General features: G+C 35.5%; 1 long non-coding RNA gene across 1 annotated transcript in view; it reads left to right on the top strand.

Moving 5' to 3' along the window:
• LOC116633730 overlaps window positions 1-12,640 on the top strand; it is a 156,690-nt gene extending 144,050 nt beyond the window's left edge. Inside the window, exon 3 of the long non-coding RNA XR_004299774.1 lies at window positions 12,586-12,640. This is a non-coding gene — a long non-coding RNA (uncharacterized LOC116633730). The remainder of the gene's footprint in view (window positions 1-12,585) is intronic.
• Window positions 12,641-16,547: the final 3,907 nt, after the last annotated feature.

The raw sequence follows: 16,547 nt of genomic DNA on the forward strand, positions 1-16,547 counted from the left end.
GGTGCCCCGAGAGTCTATTTTAGATAACTCATTGTTAGCATGTTTTCCTATAGTTCCTTAAACATGTAAATATCATATCTTGATATTTTTGTTGTTACTGATAACTAATCATTTTAGATAATATATTGTAGCAACTCTGAATTCCGAGGTTTTCCCCTGTGGACTATTGTTGTTGTTGGTGGTGGTAGTGATGTGTGTGTGTGTTGTGTCTGTGTGTCTGTTTAGCAACTTGCCTGGACTAAATATATGGAATCTGTTTTCTTTTTCTTTTTTTTATCTTAAAGATTTTATTTATTTTTTTGAGAGCGAGAGCAGGGGTAGGGGTGGGGAAGGAGAGGCAGAGGGAGAGGGAGAAGCAGACTCCCCACTGAGCAGAGAGCCCGACGCGGGGCTCGATCCCAAGACCCTGAGATCATGACCTGAGCTGAAGGCAGCTGCTTAACTGACTGAGCCACCCAGCTATCCTGGAATCTGTTTTCTTCTACAGTATGCACAATTAAGAAAAATTCTTGTTCATATTCTTAATCCTGGCCTCCTCCCTATGTGGCCCTGTGATAACATAGCTTAGTGGTCAGCCAGTGATTGTTTAGAAATTGTGTTCAAACACCTTGACCCAGTAAGACCCGAACTTGCTTCACATCGATCTGTGTGTTCAGAAACATATCAAAATTCAGGCAGTTTACAAGTCTGTTCCCAGCTTTTGCTTTCTTCCAGGCCCTCTCAGTTCTCTCAGGTGCATGCACAAGGCCTCACGTTCAGCCAGGAGTGAGTGGATAGCTCGGGTCCTTTCTGGTCTCACTTGTAGAGGCTGTGCTTCCACAGGCTTCCAAATTTCCAGAGACTTGTCAGAATTTATCAATCTCACTTGAATGAGACTGTGGGACTATGGTTGTCTCATCCCTCAATTTCTTGTTGTTGTTATTATTTTAGCTAGTTTGCCATTTTTTGCTTGCTCTGACCAGGACTACCATCTCAGGACAGCTTTGTCATTGGCCTTCCTGTTTGTTTGCTACAGAGATGGCTACTATTTTGGACAATTCCCACAGGCGTGGGATTGATCAGTGTTCTACTCCAAACCAAGTGAGCCCCCTCCAACAACAAAGCAGCTGTTTCTCACAGCTCGCATGCCCTTGTATGTCTACCATGACAACTAAGCTGGAGGACACTGAGGAAGGGGGCAGCCCAGACAAAAGTGATATAGACGCCCACTGTTCTTTCTGGAGGTTTTTCCTGAATAAATGCATCTCAATGTGTTGAATGCCTTTGGCTAATTTCCAGAGTCCTAAAATAGTTGTTTTGTTTTGGTTGGTTTGTTTGTTTTTACAATTTTCTTTAGTTGTATCCCTGTCTTTTTGGGGGGAGAACATTTGCTTATTCTGCCATTTTGGAAGTCACTTGCTCTAAAATATTCAATGATTGATAAGCATATTTGCTTCCTTTCTAGTTTTCAGTCATGTAGCAGATAGTTGTGATGCCTGGATAATAAGCAAGTGTGTTTTACCTACGACTCCATAAATATTACATCCTGATTTTTAGAAATACATGTGTCAGTGGAGCTATACGTGAACGGGGCTAATTTTCTTCATGTTTTAGAATGAATGTTATCTATTTATTTTTGAATGCTTTACCTATCTCAACTCTAAGATGGAGGATGAGGGAACAGAAGATAAAATTGAAAGTCTAGGATGGATAGTTATGATGTCTTTTCTACTCTCTTTCTTGATGACATTTTAGTAGTATGAAGTAAAGGGGAGTCAGCCATTAATAGTAGAACATGTACCACCTATTTGAAACCAAGTCTTTGAAGTATCCCAAGAGCTGACTTGACCAGATCTTGCAGGTCAAAACCACAGCAATCATTTAACAAGAAGAATCTGACACTTTACATTAAACCATGATGGCATTGCCCCTAATTTGATAGCTTCAAGGGGGTTGTACAGATATTCTGAAAAGAAATTATGATTTCTAATTTCAGAAGTTTATTACAAAATTATTATTATTATTTTTTATCTGTGGTGAGTTTGGGGAAGAAACACATCAGCTTAAGAAAAAACGTCTAAACACAGCCCCTCTATTTGGGTAAAATGGAATTTCACTAAAACAATGGAATTTAAAATTTAAATATCTTCAAAGCAGTTGTAGTTATAATTGTTTCCACTAAGGTGTGCTAGATCTCCAAATATTATTCATGCTCTCCTTGTGTGAGCAAATGCACTACACTGAATTTAGCAGTGTTCACTGCCTTTCTCCAGGCTGCCAAGCCCTCTGCCACACAGGAGGTTTTTGAGCTTGGAACAACAATGTGCTGTGCACGAATTCAGCGAAAACACAAAGAGACCAAGAAACCGTTTTTAAATTGTAAATGAGAAGGACAAATAGTTGCATTTTGAGTTGGTGATTTTTATAAACAGACTTGGATATTGGCTTTGATTTTGTAGAATAATTTGATTTGTCTGAGAAATTCTAGAAGGTTAACCTGACAGAAGGGAGTTTTTCAGGCAATTTTTCTTCTAATAAAACTCTTTAATATCCTATTATTATTTATAACTAGTGTTATAAATGTAAGTTATTTTTGCTTTAATAGCATATCCATCTGCCTCTATTATTATTCATGATGATTTAAATCCCTATTGGTTTCTGAGATCATCTAGTGAAATTTGAAAAAAAAAAAAAAATTAACACAAAAGAGCAGTTCCAAATAAGTATTTTAGACAGGAAGTGGCACAGATTCGGAAGCATAGCAAAAACTTTTTTGGGGTAGAAAGAAAAAAATGATTCCTTTTATTTGCAGTACTGAGCTTAATTTTTTCCAAGTCTTAAAATTGCTAATCAGAAATTTAGCTATCTTGTTAAGGCCTTCCATATAGCTGTTAATTTAATGGTAGTCTCTGGAGTTTGGTCAGGAGAATATGCCAATTTTTCCCATAAACCAATTATGTATGGGTTCTACATGGAAGGTTCTACACCTTAATCTGGAAGCACTTTTATATATGCAAAGAACTTCTTTTGGTCGTATACTTCTGTTTGGAATGTGCTTTGGAGCTGTTTTGTTTTCTTTATCTTACAGCGGTTTCAGTTAAAAAGGCAATTTGTACTTTCTCAATTCCAAACCAGTGTTATTGTTAGCTTCAGCAGCTTATCGACTTCCGTCATTTAGTTTTATAATTTAGATTATATTGACTGATCATTGTGATCAATGGCCATTTTAATAATGATTTTAGAATGTCAGCTCTAAACTTAAAGAAAATTTCACATGCTATAGCAATTAATCTTAAATATTTGGCGTGGTTTATTTGTGTAGGCAAAGAGTACTTTATATTCAGTTAATCAGCTGGGAATCAATTGATAACTAACTGCTTAGTTGTAGGTTGTTTTAAAAATAACAACTTTTTTTGGACCAAACTGAAAGCTTTGCACCAAAATAATATCTCTTCATAGATAAAAACTATGGTTCTAACTCCACAGTTCATGTTATTATAAAATGTTGCCTTCTATACCCAGACCAAATTTCATAGTATTTAAAAAATCTTTTTGAAAATAAAAAAGTCTTTTTGGCTATAGTAAGTCTTCTTTTGTTTTGATGAATTTTCAAAATAATGGTAAAATGCAGACTCAAGTAAGTAAATTTTTAGGTGTATAGAAGAGTTTCTAAAAATTTTCATGTGAGTATTAGAGAAAATGACATTGTTTTGTCATTCTACTGCTTTCTCATCTGGTTATTAAATTAATGAGTTGGATAAATGTAAAATGACATCTGTACTTAAGCCGAGATACATTGTTTAAATAATTAATAGTAGAATAATCAGGAAACAATTCAGGACTATAAAGTTTTTACAACGTTAACCCAGAAAACCCTTTCATCTGTGAGATCTTTTGTGTTGATTTATTGAAATAATTGTCTCCATAATTATTAACTGCTAAATCATGGTGATTAATTACTATTTCCTAAAACTTTAAATAAGGGAATAAGATTTATTGAGCCCATTTTGAATATATCTAGAGATAGAGAGGAGTAGTATGTTTCCCAACATAGAAACTTAGAGAAATTATTCTTCAATGTAACAAATATAAAACAAATAGAACTCTTTAGGCTGATGTTAACTTCAAGTTATTTAAAAATACTTTCTAAAAACAAAGAGGAACGACCTTTGAATACCACAGAGCCAAAAGCTAATGAGAGAAAATTAGGATGGTGCAGAAAAGGTATCTGAACACACTAATTACTTGTTAAAATGATACAAAGGGCAAAATGAAAATCTTCAGCATGTGGAATAGTAGTAACTGCTGGTTGAATGGAAGGCACGGTGCAGCCTGAGGGTGGATTGACTCAAAATGTAGGAAGGCATGTCAGTGGTGCTTGGCTCCTTAAGATGAGGCATTTCATCTGCTTTGGTTTAGATTTGGGGCATTAATACCTGTGTTTTCTGAGAAGTGAGGCCTGTTCGGAATTTAATTAGAGGGGCAGAAACTCTGCCAGGAATATTTAGACCAATTAATGCCCTACATTTAATATGAAAAAACATTTTCTTAAATCCACCATATTTCCTATTTGACAAGAAATGAGACTAGAATGTTCCCTCAACATGCTTTCTGAGAAATAAGCACAAATGATGTGAATTCTATACATAATGATTTTTGAGAAATATGTGCATGTATTAAAGTAAATTATATATATATATATACATACATATATATATATATATTTTTGCTTGAATTAATGAAATAAGGGTGCAAACCCCATGTAAATTAGGAAACACTAGCCATCTGCATTCAAGGAGAAATTGGGCTTCGTTCAATGCCAAGGTCATACTGAGAGACCAACACTAGCTACATAAAGCCACTTCAGGCTTTGCTACAAAGCTATTATTGACATGAACAATTCCAAACAAGTTTTGGAGCAGGAATGGAGAAGTTGGGTGAAATGAAGGCAGTGGAGCTGAGGGAGGGCAGAGATTGAGTAGAGGTGTAAGGTCTTTATGGCGGGGGTCCTGGAAGCCCAACATCAGGAAGACTCTAAGGAAGATAGAGGCAAAGACAGATCTTCCTTCACAATTTTATGAGAGTCAAATTAATTCATTAATTCTGAATTAATTTTTCTTTAAGTTGGAGAAGAACAATATTGCATATCTGGAAGCTTAAGCATGGAAAGTGGAGAGCTGAAACGAGGAAGCTTTCACATGGCATGCGGGCTGTGGGCTTGGGTGACGGTGATGATGGGGACCAATCTTGAAAGACACAAGCGATACTGCACGTAGCTATTCCCTGGAGAGCAAGGCAGTTTATAAAAGCGTAGGACCAGAGAAAATAAAAATTGTAATAGAAGATCAGGAATGGGAAATACATAGGCCTAGGATCTGAAAAAATTAATAAAGGTGGTCTGTAAATTTGGCTCTATATATCTTGGTACTCAAAGCAAATCATTTTCATTATCCACAGAGAAATTATACCAGTTTCTCAAGAGAAGCAAATAATTTTCTCTTATTGTGTTCTAAAAGAATACAGAAGAGGATTTTCTTATTAACAGTTTATTACTTTGCATTAATTTTTTTGTCCTTTTAAAATGCAAACACCCAAGGAGAATATATGCTGTATAAAATCACTAATACCTGCAAATTACAAATAATTTTCTTATGTCCTGTGGTAGGAGGATGGGCTTAACTTTGGCAAGGGTGATTCATGGAATCAGTAAAGAATGGCTTATAATTTAATTTCCCTTCCCCAGATTTTTCATTCCAATTCTCTGAGTTCAAGTTTACCTACATTTGAAAAGAAATGGAACATTTGATGATCTGTATAGAAAATTATTTAATGAAGCTACTAAATGATACATAGATTACAATTTTTGGTATTAGGCATCCTGCAGCATCTTTATGGTTGCTGGCTTACCCCATACGATCCATTTTGTCAGTAAACCCTCACTTTTTTAACAAGCAAATATTGTGGATAATTTTTGAGAACATACTTCCTAACTACTAACTAGATCATGGTCACTATTAGCTGATTCAGGGAAACCATTTTCTAAGAGAAGTATCCTCAAAGCAGTTTCCAGTCTGTCCTTAGGCTGACTCAGGGTGAGGGGGTAATTGACGTTTATCTGAGGTATGTGCTATACTACACCTGCAGTGAATAATCTTTAGTTTTGGTAATGAGTGCTCAGTATTTGACATTGACAGGTCACATCATTCTATTTTTTTAACCTTCTTTCCTCATGTTTATTGTCTCATATTCTTGAAAATGTTTCTTGTCCACTTTATTAACATTTTAATCATTGGGGCAGAGAAAGCATTGTATCTCAGAATATTTCTTCATGTCTGTTGGTTTTCTTTTGGTTTTTAATAATTAATGTGCAAATAAAGAAAGAATAAATTGCATTTGAAAAGCCAGATAAACTCCATAACTCAACAGTAAATTAAAGGGTGAGTCTGAGAGATAGTGAGCTCTGAAAACACCAAAATCATGAGTCCAAATATAATCCATATTCATTTTTTGCTGTAAATATTGCTTTTATAATTAATTTTTAACATTGGGGTCATGTGACATATATCAAGGAAGGGAAATGACAGCTTTAATTGGCTATACATTTTGTAGGCTTTTTTTTTCTTTCCTGAAGTGGGTTTGAGATAGTTGAATATATAGCTTTTATCGTGATCTCAAAGGGAAAAATTGCTAGTTCCTCCCTAAGATGCCCAAATATTCCAAAAGTACACAAAGCATATCAGTGTGTTTCTTCTGTCTGGTCTTTGGTAAGGGGCCATTTAATGTCCCTGAGAAGCCTTGAAGATGCTCATCAGTGTATCTCTATTTTTTTTTTTTCTAAGTAGATTTTACTTTTTTTTTTATTATTATGTTATGTTAATCACCATACATAACATCATTAGTTTTTGATGTAGTGTTCCATGATTCATTATTTGCGTATAACACCCAGTGCTCTATGCAGAACGTGCCCTCTTTAATACCCATCACCTGGGTAACCCATCCCTCCCCCCCCCAGTGTATCTCTATTTTAACCTCAGCTCAAAAATCCTTTGTTGTGACTATCCTCCAGTTAAAGAAGAGAAGATGGGGTTTTTTATTTTACTTGGTCAATGGGGAACTACCTGACAGATGACAAATCTTCTCTTTCACTATTGAACACAATATTTTGCTTTCCTGTATTTTCTGTCCTCACAGTCTGGAGTATATGTTTGATCTAGGACACAGCAGTAAGAAGGAGCTTCTAATAGTCTACTGGACAGGACATTGATTTAATTTGTATTAATTTTTCCAGCTCTCATCTTTGGAACTCGAAAACCCCAGACTAATCTCTCAAACTTGAATAGGAAATACTGCATGTGCATAAAATATTTCTGCCTCTAAAAATCTTTCTCCAAAATAATTGCAAAAGTAAGAAAATGGGAGAGAGAGCACAGAGTACATGGAATGGAAAGGTCTAGAAGCCTACTACATGAGGAGAAATGATATCATGGGGTGCCAACATGATAATTCACTTTAGTTAATAAAGAAGAAACCAAAATTTCATTTTATATGCAACAGAGAGACTGGTCCCTCTCAGATGAATGTATTTTAGTATGTAAGTCAGTTAACCTGTATTTACTTAGAATAGACAACACAATATTAGCTATCTGTTCCTTGTATTGTTTTCTAGGCAGAAAATTTTCCACTGATATGTTGTCAATTATGTAATATATGACAACAGGGTTTTCCTCTTATTAAAAAGTCCCAAGCATGAATATCTGCTGTTTCTAGACTTTAATATGAAATTAAATGTAAGATTTTTATAGCTCATGTAAATAAATTCCTACATCTGGTAGCAACTGCTAATATTAGTAATTGAAAAAAGTTAAACTTATATTCTAACAGAAAAACATATATAAGTCAAGTTTTAGCCCGGTAGGTTTAATAAACTCTCATTCATGACTATAACATTCAAAGTCAATTTAAAATAGACATTTTTTTTTTTAGTAGAAGATTAATTATTTTAGGCTTTAGTATATTTTTGGTAACTACATGTATATTTAAAAAACATTTTCTCATTTGTTTCTTTTCTTCCTCAATGGTAAAACTCTCTTTTAAGTTTTCTGAGTTTTATTTCTGGAGGAAATATACTTCTCAATTTTTCCCTATGCAGATACGAATTATAATGTTTATCCTCAATTCATTCTCAACTGGAAAAGAGAAAGTCACCCAGACAAATGCACAAGAAACAAAAGGCTGCTCTTTTTCCCCAAGACTGTAAAGGATTTCTGTCAGATAGTAAAAACCTAAAGTTAGAATTTATTGGACAGGTGATGGAGGGCAATCTGTGGTTATGTTGGGATTTTCACAATTTTTCTATTTAAAATTGACCACAGATTTTATGTGGCATTTATAAAGGAAAATATCATCCTCACTGTATGAAGTCATGAATACTATTTTATAGAGTGTTTTAAGGGGAATCATGGCTTGAATTTTGAATTAATGCAGAAAAACTAAGGAAACTAAGGAAACCAACATAAAACAGTCTTATGTTTATACAGACTTATTTAGTCAAAATACGGCATTTATCTGAGGTAATATTTACCCAGGACAGGCAGTCAGGAGAAAATTTCTTTTCCGTAGGATCATCATAAAATAGTGTCCTAAGAGACAACTATTAAACCATGTATAAGTGCTGTTTACTTTTAACTTTCTTCCTTCTTAACTCACTCCTTAACACCGCTTATACTACAGAGAAGGTCAGAAAATATTTTGCTCTATTTTCATTTAGATTATTATAAACAATATATTTATAGAAGTGAGTAATTCATTCTTTAACTCTTTTTAGTGTGTAAGTCTGGTCATAACTTTCAGGAACTTAGAAAGTTGATTTTACATAAGACCACTAAATAAATGATATTCTATACTCTTTATTAACTATCTGGTAGATGGAAGAAAATGGCCCGAATGTTTGTTATGAATGACTTTAGGACTCTCTATTTAGTGAAAGTTTAAATACATGAAATAAATATAAAAATTCCAAAGGCTTAAATGCAATAAAAGCATGAGCTGTATGCTCCACTGAAGTTATGTGTCACACTGTTTGAAAACCTTAAAGTTCAGAGGCAGTATAAAAAGTCAGGTGAAATTATAGTTGCTAGGGTGGTTATAGATTTTTAAAATGATAAAATGACACAGGCCAATAGAAATCGGCAAAATGCAGGCTTCACGGTGATCCAACAGTAGTAACCATAAAAGTACAAGCATTTTGTAAATTAATGTCTTTTGAAAGGAAGATATTGGATATAGATAAATGGAAGTTGTAGGCATGTAACCCAGCACTTTTCTTACGCTCACAAATGATCTGTATCATATTATAAAAACTAGTGCAGTCATTAGTTATTATTGTATGAATAATTCTATAAAATTATTTTTATTATTTACTTTATGAGCAACAGTTCTGCTTTATGCAAATTCCTCAAAATAGTCACCAAAGCCCATCATTGTAGATAGCAAACAGCCACTAAAAATGGGGTTATTGTTGAAAAACACCTACAGGGCAACATGTACTTAAAAGTAATAAAATTGTATGTTTGAAACTACGACGATCTTTGCTTTACAACATAAAACGTTGAAACTGTGGGTTAAGACACTGGTCTTACACGCAGATTAATTTAGTTTTGAAAGAAATATCATACTGTCTTTTTAGTTTAGGTATTTAGAAGCTCATAAAATAGAAATGGTAACATTGTCCTTAAGCACTTTCAAAGGATCTTAGGAGAAGAAAAGATTCAGATATTAAGTGAGTAATCAATTAAAATTCAGCGATGCTGCCTAATTTGGATTTGTTTAAATTCATGGATAGTTTACAGGCTTTAAAAGTTTTATTATTTTTATGTGCACAGCCGGGCAAACCAAATAAACCAAATGTTGCTTTTTTAAAGTTACTTTAATTACTAGCTAAGAATCATTTGTAATTAGTCGAGTGTACAAACAATACTTGCCCTTGCTTATATAGCAGTTACTTACATGAAAATAGAGACTTGTAAATTTGAAAAATAATGTTTTTCTTTAAGAAGAAAATTATTTTTTTTGGAATTAACTTATGAGACTTCTTTGTCTATAAATAGTACAGAAGTAATTTCACCCAACTTCAGACTGAATTACAATAAATTCTATATAAATCAGTTTTGAACTAATGAACCGTAGAACAAGTGCATTTTCAAAGAAGAGCAACTTATGTATTGCTTATCTAATATTTTCTTTTGAGAGCATTTTATTTCTTCATGCTTCTACTTCTATGATTTCTAGATTGACCTTATTTTATATAATCTGAAATCCACGTATGAGAATTTCCCATTGACACCTAAGGTAAATTGGAGATAATTTATTTTAGAAGAAATTCTTCACTTTATGAAAATATTCACAACAGAATTACTTTGAATAATAAGATACTCTTGATGTCATTTAAACACACACATTTTAACTCCTACATTTTTAAGATTAGAAGCTATTTCCAAGATCATCTAAAATAGTCCTTTTCAAACTTTAACGCATATACACATTATCTGGGGATATTGTTAAAATGCAGAAGTGTTTCAGTACGCTGGGATGGGGCCTGAGATCCTGCATTTCTAACAAGCCCCCAGGGCCAATCCAAGGATCACACTTGGAGTTTTAAGGATCTAAAACATCTTTCTAAATGCAGTGATTCTTGGGATGATCTGCTTGCTTTATGAGGTTCTTTATTGCATCAAGATACACGCTGTGTGACTACGCTAGCCGATTCTTTTCTACATTAATATTTCCTGAAAGGCTCAGCAGAAGGAAACCAACTCTATTAATAACTGGATTTAAACTGAATTAGTGTTCACAGACTCAGCCTACTTCTGTCTTTTAAAACAAATTTGTCCTGATTTGTGAACTTGGTTGAGACATTTTAAATCTCTGGGTTTGAGTTTTCTCATCTGTGAAAGGAAGGTGTGGGATAAGAGGCTGAGCCTCAAGCAGGTATGCAAAGATATTTACTGTAGGAATAGAAGAATGAGTTCCAGCTTGATGTTTTGTGATTTTATAAATCAAGGGTGGGGTGTTTTCCTTGAAAAAAATGAAATTTAGGTCTGGATATTATTAATAAAAAGTAATTAATTGTATTTGGGTTTAAAAACCACTAGGTTGAGCTTGCAGACAGCAGATGAAGAGAAACAATTTGGGTGGTAAAGCATTAAAACTATTTTCAAGTGACAGCGCTGTCTCAGCAACTCAGTCCCCAAAGTTCTGAGGAGTGACCACACATATACTGGCTTTGTCTAAACTGACTTACCTCACGAACAATATATATATTCTCTTTGTGTGACCTACTTGAGGGACAAAGTTGCTAAAAGCTGAAAGATGGTCTCCAAGCCCTTTATTTCAATTAATCTTCCCTGATTAATTTACAAAGCACAAAGGAAGTATCTTAACCCATTAGATACCAGATTTCTCTACTCCTCATGTTTTTATTTCTTATATTTGGCTTAAACAAGAGCATTAAGTACTTTTATGCTTTATGTAAGGTTTATCATATGCACTGTAGTGACTAAACAAAAAAGTGGTGAACATATAAAAAAATGGCACAAGCTATTTGAAATGATAGTATCCAGGATGTATGTTCATGCTTACCATAACTAAAAATAAATTATTCTTCATTTCCATACCAACTCTATACTGTATCTGTGTATCTCTATACCTTCAACTTAGGTTTATAAGAAATTTCTGAGTTATTAAACTCGAGAGCTTCTGAGGACAAATTCTCTGGCTTTTTCTGTGTGGATGCATTCACAGGGTGAACAGTGAGGGAGGGAAAAGCATTTGGGAAGGCAAAGTAATCAGCAATGGAAATTAACACCATGCAGCTCGCTCCAGTCTCCTGTCTCTAACTGGCCAGAGCTGAGCCATGGACTATGGATACTCCATCTTTAGTCGGCTTAGCCTGACAATTAGAGAAGAGCATATGAAGAGCTTTTCTTGTGTTTTAACAAAAAAGAATTGGGATTTAGGAGAAATAATTTTTATTTTTTATTTTATTTATTTATTTTTACTTTTAATTCCAGTATAGTTAACATACAATGTTGTATTAGTTTCAGGTGTACAATATAGCAATTCAACAATTCTATACAAGAGAAATCATTTTTTTTAAAGAGTTTATTTCTTTATTTGACAGAGAGAGACACAGCGAGAGAGGGAACACAAGCAGGGGGAGTGGGAGAGGGAGAAGCAGGCTTCCCGTGGAGCAGGGAGCCCGACACGGGGCTTGATCCCAGGACCCTGGGACCACGACCCGAGCCAAAGGCAGAAGTCCAACGACTGAGCCACCCAGGCGCCTCCAAGAGAAATAATTTTTAAAGGAAAAGTTTGCTCAGGGTGGAAATTCAGGTAGTAGGAAGCCATTTGACCACACTAGTTGTTAAAAAAAAAAAAGTACTGAAATACTTCCCTTCTCTCCATTATTGAATGGCCATCTTTCGAGTCCTGCTTTCCTTTGTCCGTGACTGCCTTGGCTTCTTTCCCAGGTCCTCGTTATTTAACTAATATTTTTAAATATACCTTTGAATTTTCTCAATTTAAATAACATCTGTCTTTATATTTTAGAAAAAAAACCCCAGTGTCTGAGAACAGAAACGATGGTTGAGCACTTTCAAAGAAGAAAATATAATGCATATATAAAAGCAAATGTAAGTTAGCTGGCTATGTCCATGATGGTAATGTGTTTTTTGTTTGTTTGTTTATTTGTTTGTTTTTAAGGTTTTATTTATTTGTGAGAGAGGGAGAGAAAAAGCATGAGCCAGGGCGAGGGGCAGAGGGGGAGGGAGAAGCAAACTCCCTGCTGAGCAGGGAGCCTGATCCAGGGCTCCATCCAGGGCTTGATCCCAGGACCCTGGGATCATGACCTGAGCCAAAGGCAAACACTTAACTGAGCCACCCAGGCACCCCAATGGCAAGGTTTCTTTTTGACTGCCACCATCAATGAAAGTAAACCAGTAGAAAACAGTGGCCACAGAAATTTCCTTGTGTGTCTCAAATGAAAAGCTCTTTGAAATGCAAAGGGAAAAGACTTGGAGAAACTACTCCCCCACCTTCCGGATCTTTGATGCCCTCTTGAGAGAGGTGATCTGGGGACTGAAGTAATAGTAGCCTGGTATGGCTTTAAAAAATTCACAGAATAATCTCAATCAAACCTGTCCGCTTATAGTGTCAGTTTCAGGGTAAGTTAAATTAGAGGTTGCCTACATGATGTCATTGAAGGGGTGCTTCTCCCTATATCTCCTCAAATGTCATGATCTTTCGAAACTTATATTCCCTTTGATTCTTATTTTCTTTTCTGGTTGGTTGGAATGTTCAGTGAAAATGCTCCTCAGAACATTAGCAGCTATGACCCACAACTCTGGCTCTCACCCATTTCTCCAACTGTTCCGGGGCATTAAGTGGCTAAAGCTGAAGAACAGGGCAGAGAAGGAGCCTTCCTGCTCTGAGACCACTGACATCTGTTTGGAAATGATGGCTAGGAGAGGGTGTGTAATTCTGATGGCAAAAGGAGGCATCACCTCTGGAAATAACTGCAAATCCTTGCTTAGTACAAGGAGAAACTCAACTCAGACAAGGTCAGAGACATCATTCTTAGGGGTATGTTCCTTCTCAAATTTGAAGAGAGAATTAAAATATAATTATTAGTTTGAAAATTAATTAATGCTGGTAGTTCTTATTAGGAGTAACATGCTCTGTATTCCCAAGATTAACAATACTGAGTGATTTTGGAAATGATTTATTTCCAAAATCTCTGTGGCATTTGACAGAGTTGATCACACTCTTCATAATGAGAACTTTTTCTCTTCTGATTTTTTTGATATTATCCTGGCTCTCTGGCTATCTCTGAATACTAATGTTGTGTTTACTGTTTTGCTGTCTGCCCTTGCTGGGTCTTTTTCTTCTTCTTACAGTACCAAATTTCTTTCCTCACACCATCCCCCATACACAATTTGTTTTTATCCAATTCTCACCATTCAAGATTGTAGCAGCTTTTTATTGCTTCATGTAAATCACTCCCAGTCCTACCGCCCTGCTCCCTGACTTTGTTACAAAACTCTAGCTACACATTTCCAGCTGCCTGCTAGACATCATTATTTGCATGTTCTACAGTTTCTGTAAACTAAAAATTTCTCAGACCAGATTTATCACCTTTCTCCACAAAACAACTCATTGTTACTAAATTTCCAATTTCTGCCAATTATACTACTTTTCCCGCATTGACTCAGCCGGAAAAATATGAAGTTTCATTGGAGTCCTTCATCTCTGTCTAGTCAGACATCTCCTTCTTCCTTCTCATTTTTTAATTTGTCTGAATTGTAGCAGAATGTGCCACTCTGAAATATGGCTCTTTGATGTAAGAATTATTTTGAATTGATTATTTTTGAGAAGAAGCAGACACAGGAGAAGTTCTACAGATTAGAATTTATCCGTTTGTAAGGGAAATTAACATTTTTAAGAGAAATCCCCATTTGTAAGGGTAGCTCCCTCTCAGTACCAGGAAGAAGAGGATGACTAAATCACAAGAAACTCTTCATCAATGGAGAAGGCACTGGCTTAAATCTGCAGCACAACCTAACCCTTGTCACCTTTGTTACTGTGCTTCTCCTGGTACCTTCACATTGAGGGGGCTTCTGTCCCCTCAATCCCCAACATCTTTTTTGTCTTTAGCTGAAGATGGTATTTAAGGTGGTGGCTTGGGCCATTTTGAGGTTGGTTTTTGTTTTTTGTTTTTTGGTTTTTTTAGAGAGTGAGAGAGGGTACATATGCTAGTGGAGTGGGGGGAGGGGCAGAGGGAGAGGGAGAGTGAGAATCTTAAGCTCAGCGTGGAGCCCGACACAGGGCTTGATCTCACAACCCTGAGATCATGACTTGAGCCGAAATCAAGAGTCTGAAGCAACCGAATGAGTCCTCCAGGCACCCTAGAACATTTTGATGCTATCTCCCTTGTATACAGGAGGCATCCATGTTATTAAACTTCCATTTGTTTTTTTTTTCCTTGTTATTCTTTATTACAAAAAGTCTCAGCCAAGAACAATGATGAGTAGAATGAAATATATTTTTTCTCCTCTACACTGCCTATCATTGCTTTAGTTTACAGCTTCATATTCCTTCCCCACTTGAGTTCAGATGTTATTTTAAGGTCCACTTGTACACTTAATTTACCCACATCAGGAGATTTAGAACCTATTGTTAAAAAGTAAAACTGCCAGTGATTTTACTAGCAAGAGGTGGGTTTATTCAGGAATAAGAAAATTGCAATCTGAGACAAATAAACTACAGAAAAATGTAGGCAGGTCCAGGAACAAAGGAGAGGTACACTTTTTTAAAAGAGAAAATGGGTAAGTTGGGAAGGCTTTTATGATCTAAAAGTGCTTTGGAGTAAACTGGGAGTCCATAGTATGGTGGCTTTTCATTGGCTGAGCTGTTTGGGCATGGGGGGAAGAGGAAGAAAGTGTCTCTTCCCTTGCCTGGAGTAGAAGAGTAGTATCCATGCAAGGTCAAGTCTGCATAAGGTCCAGTCTGTCTCTTCCTATTGGGTCTGCGAATGACTACAAGTGGTAAGTTGCGAGAGCTCCTCCTGCTGAAATGTCCTGCTCCATTTTAGGGGGGTTTCCCAATTAAGAATTTTCACACTACACCGTAAGAGTTTTGACTTCTTGTTTTTTAAGCTTGGGGCACAATAGGATAGTGTCTTAAGCCTAGTAGATACTCACCAAGATATTTATTTAATTAATTATTTTATTATTATGAACTCTGTATTATAGAATTAATAAAAAAAAAAAATAAAACATGACAATAACACCCAAACTTGGTCCTGAGAACAAAGCATCAAAAAACAAATATTAGTTTATGGGTTTGATATGGGAATGAGCCTTGGCTGGTCAATGTAAGTTCAAATTTACATTGGAATTTCTTTAAATTACTTGCCTACAGTGTGACAAATCCTGTCTCACAAGATTGACTTTAATAATTTAAATGTTTCTTTGGATTTTAGACTTGAAAGCTAAGTGTATGTGGGTGGAAAAGGATGATTCTGACTTGAATTGATAGGATTAAGAAACAACCCAGCTGAGTAAGCTTTTGTGGCTCCAATCCACTTAAAATGCAAAGGGTAGATAGTTGTATAACTAAAGCTAGAGACAGAGAATAATTTTAAATATAGGAGAGGGATTTAGACTACTAAATAGCACCTTGCTTTTATGCAGTCAGAAATAATTTCACTTTTCTTCTAAACAAGAATTGGAAATGGCATTAGCTTTAAAACAGCCAATAAAACTAGTACAGTGATCAAGTATCTTTACTCTCCATCTAAATAAAAATCATATGACAAAACTGGGATGGAAAAAAAAATGGATGGAAAGGCTGTGGGTATTCAAACTGCCAAGACATGGGCTTCTTAATATTCTGGTCAGCTTTTGCATCTGGCAGTAGCTTACTGTCAGCCCTTCCCCAGGATTGATCATCTAAAGTCAGAGTGGGTTCCAACACCTTCAGGTCCAGCGTTATCCAGTTTTGGAGTCAATTCT

The sequence above is a fragment of the Phoca vitulina genome, unplaced genomic scaffold (genome assembly GCF_004348235.1).
Source record: "Phoca vitulina isolate PV1807 unplaced genomic scaffold, GSC_HSeal_1.0 scaffold8, whole genome shotgun sequence".
Lineage (NCBI taxonomy): Eukaryota > Metazoa > Chordata > Mammalia > Carnivora > Phocidae > Phoca > Phoca vitulina.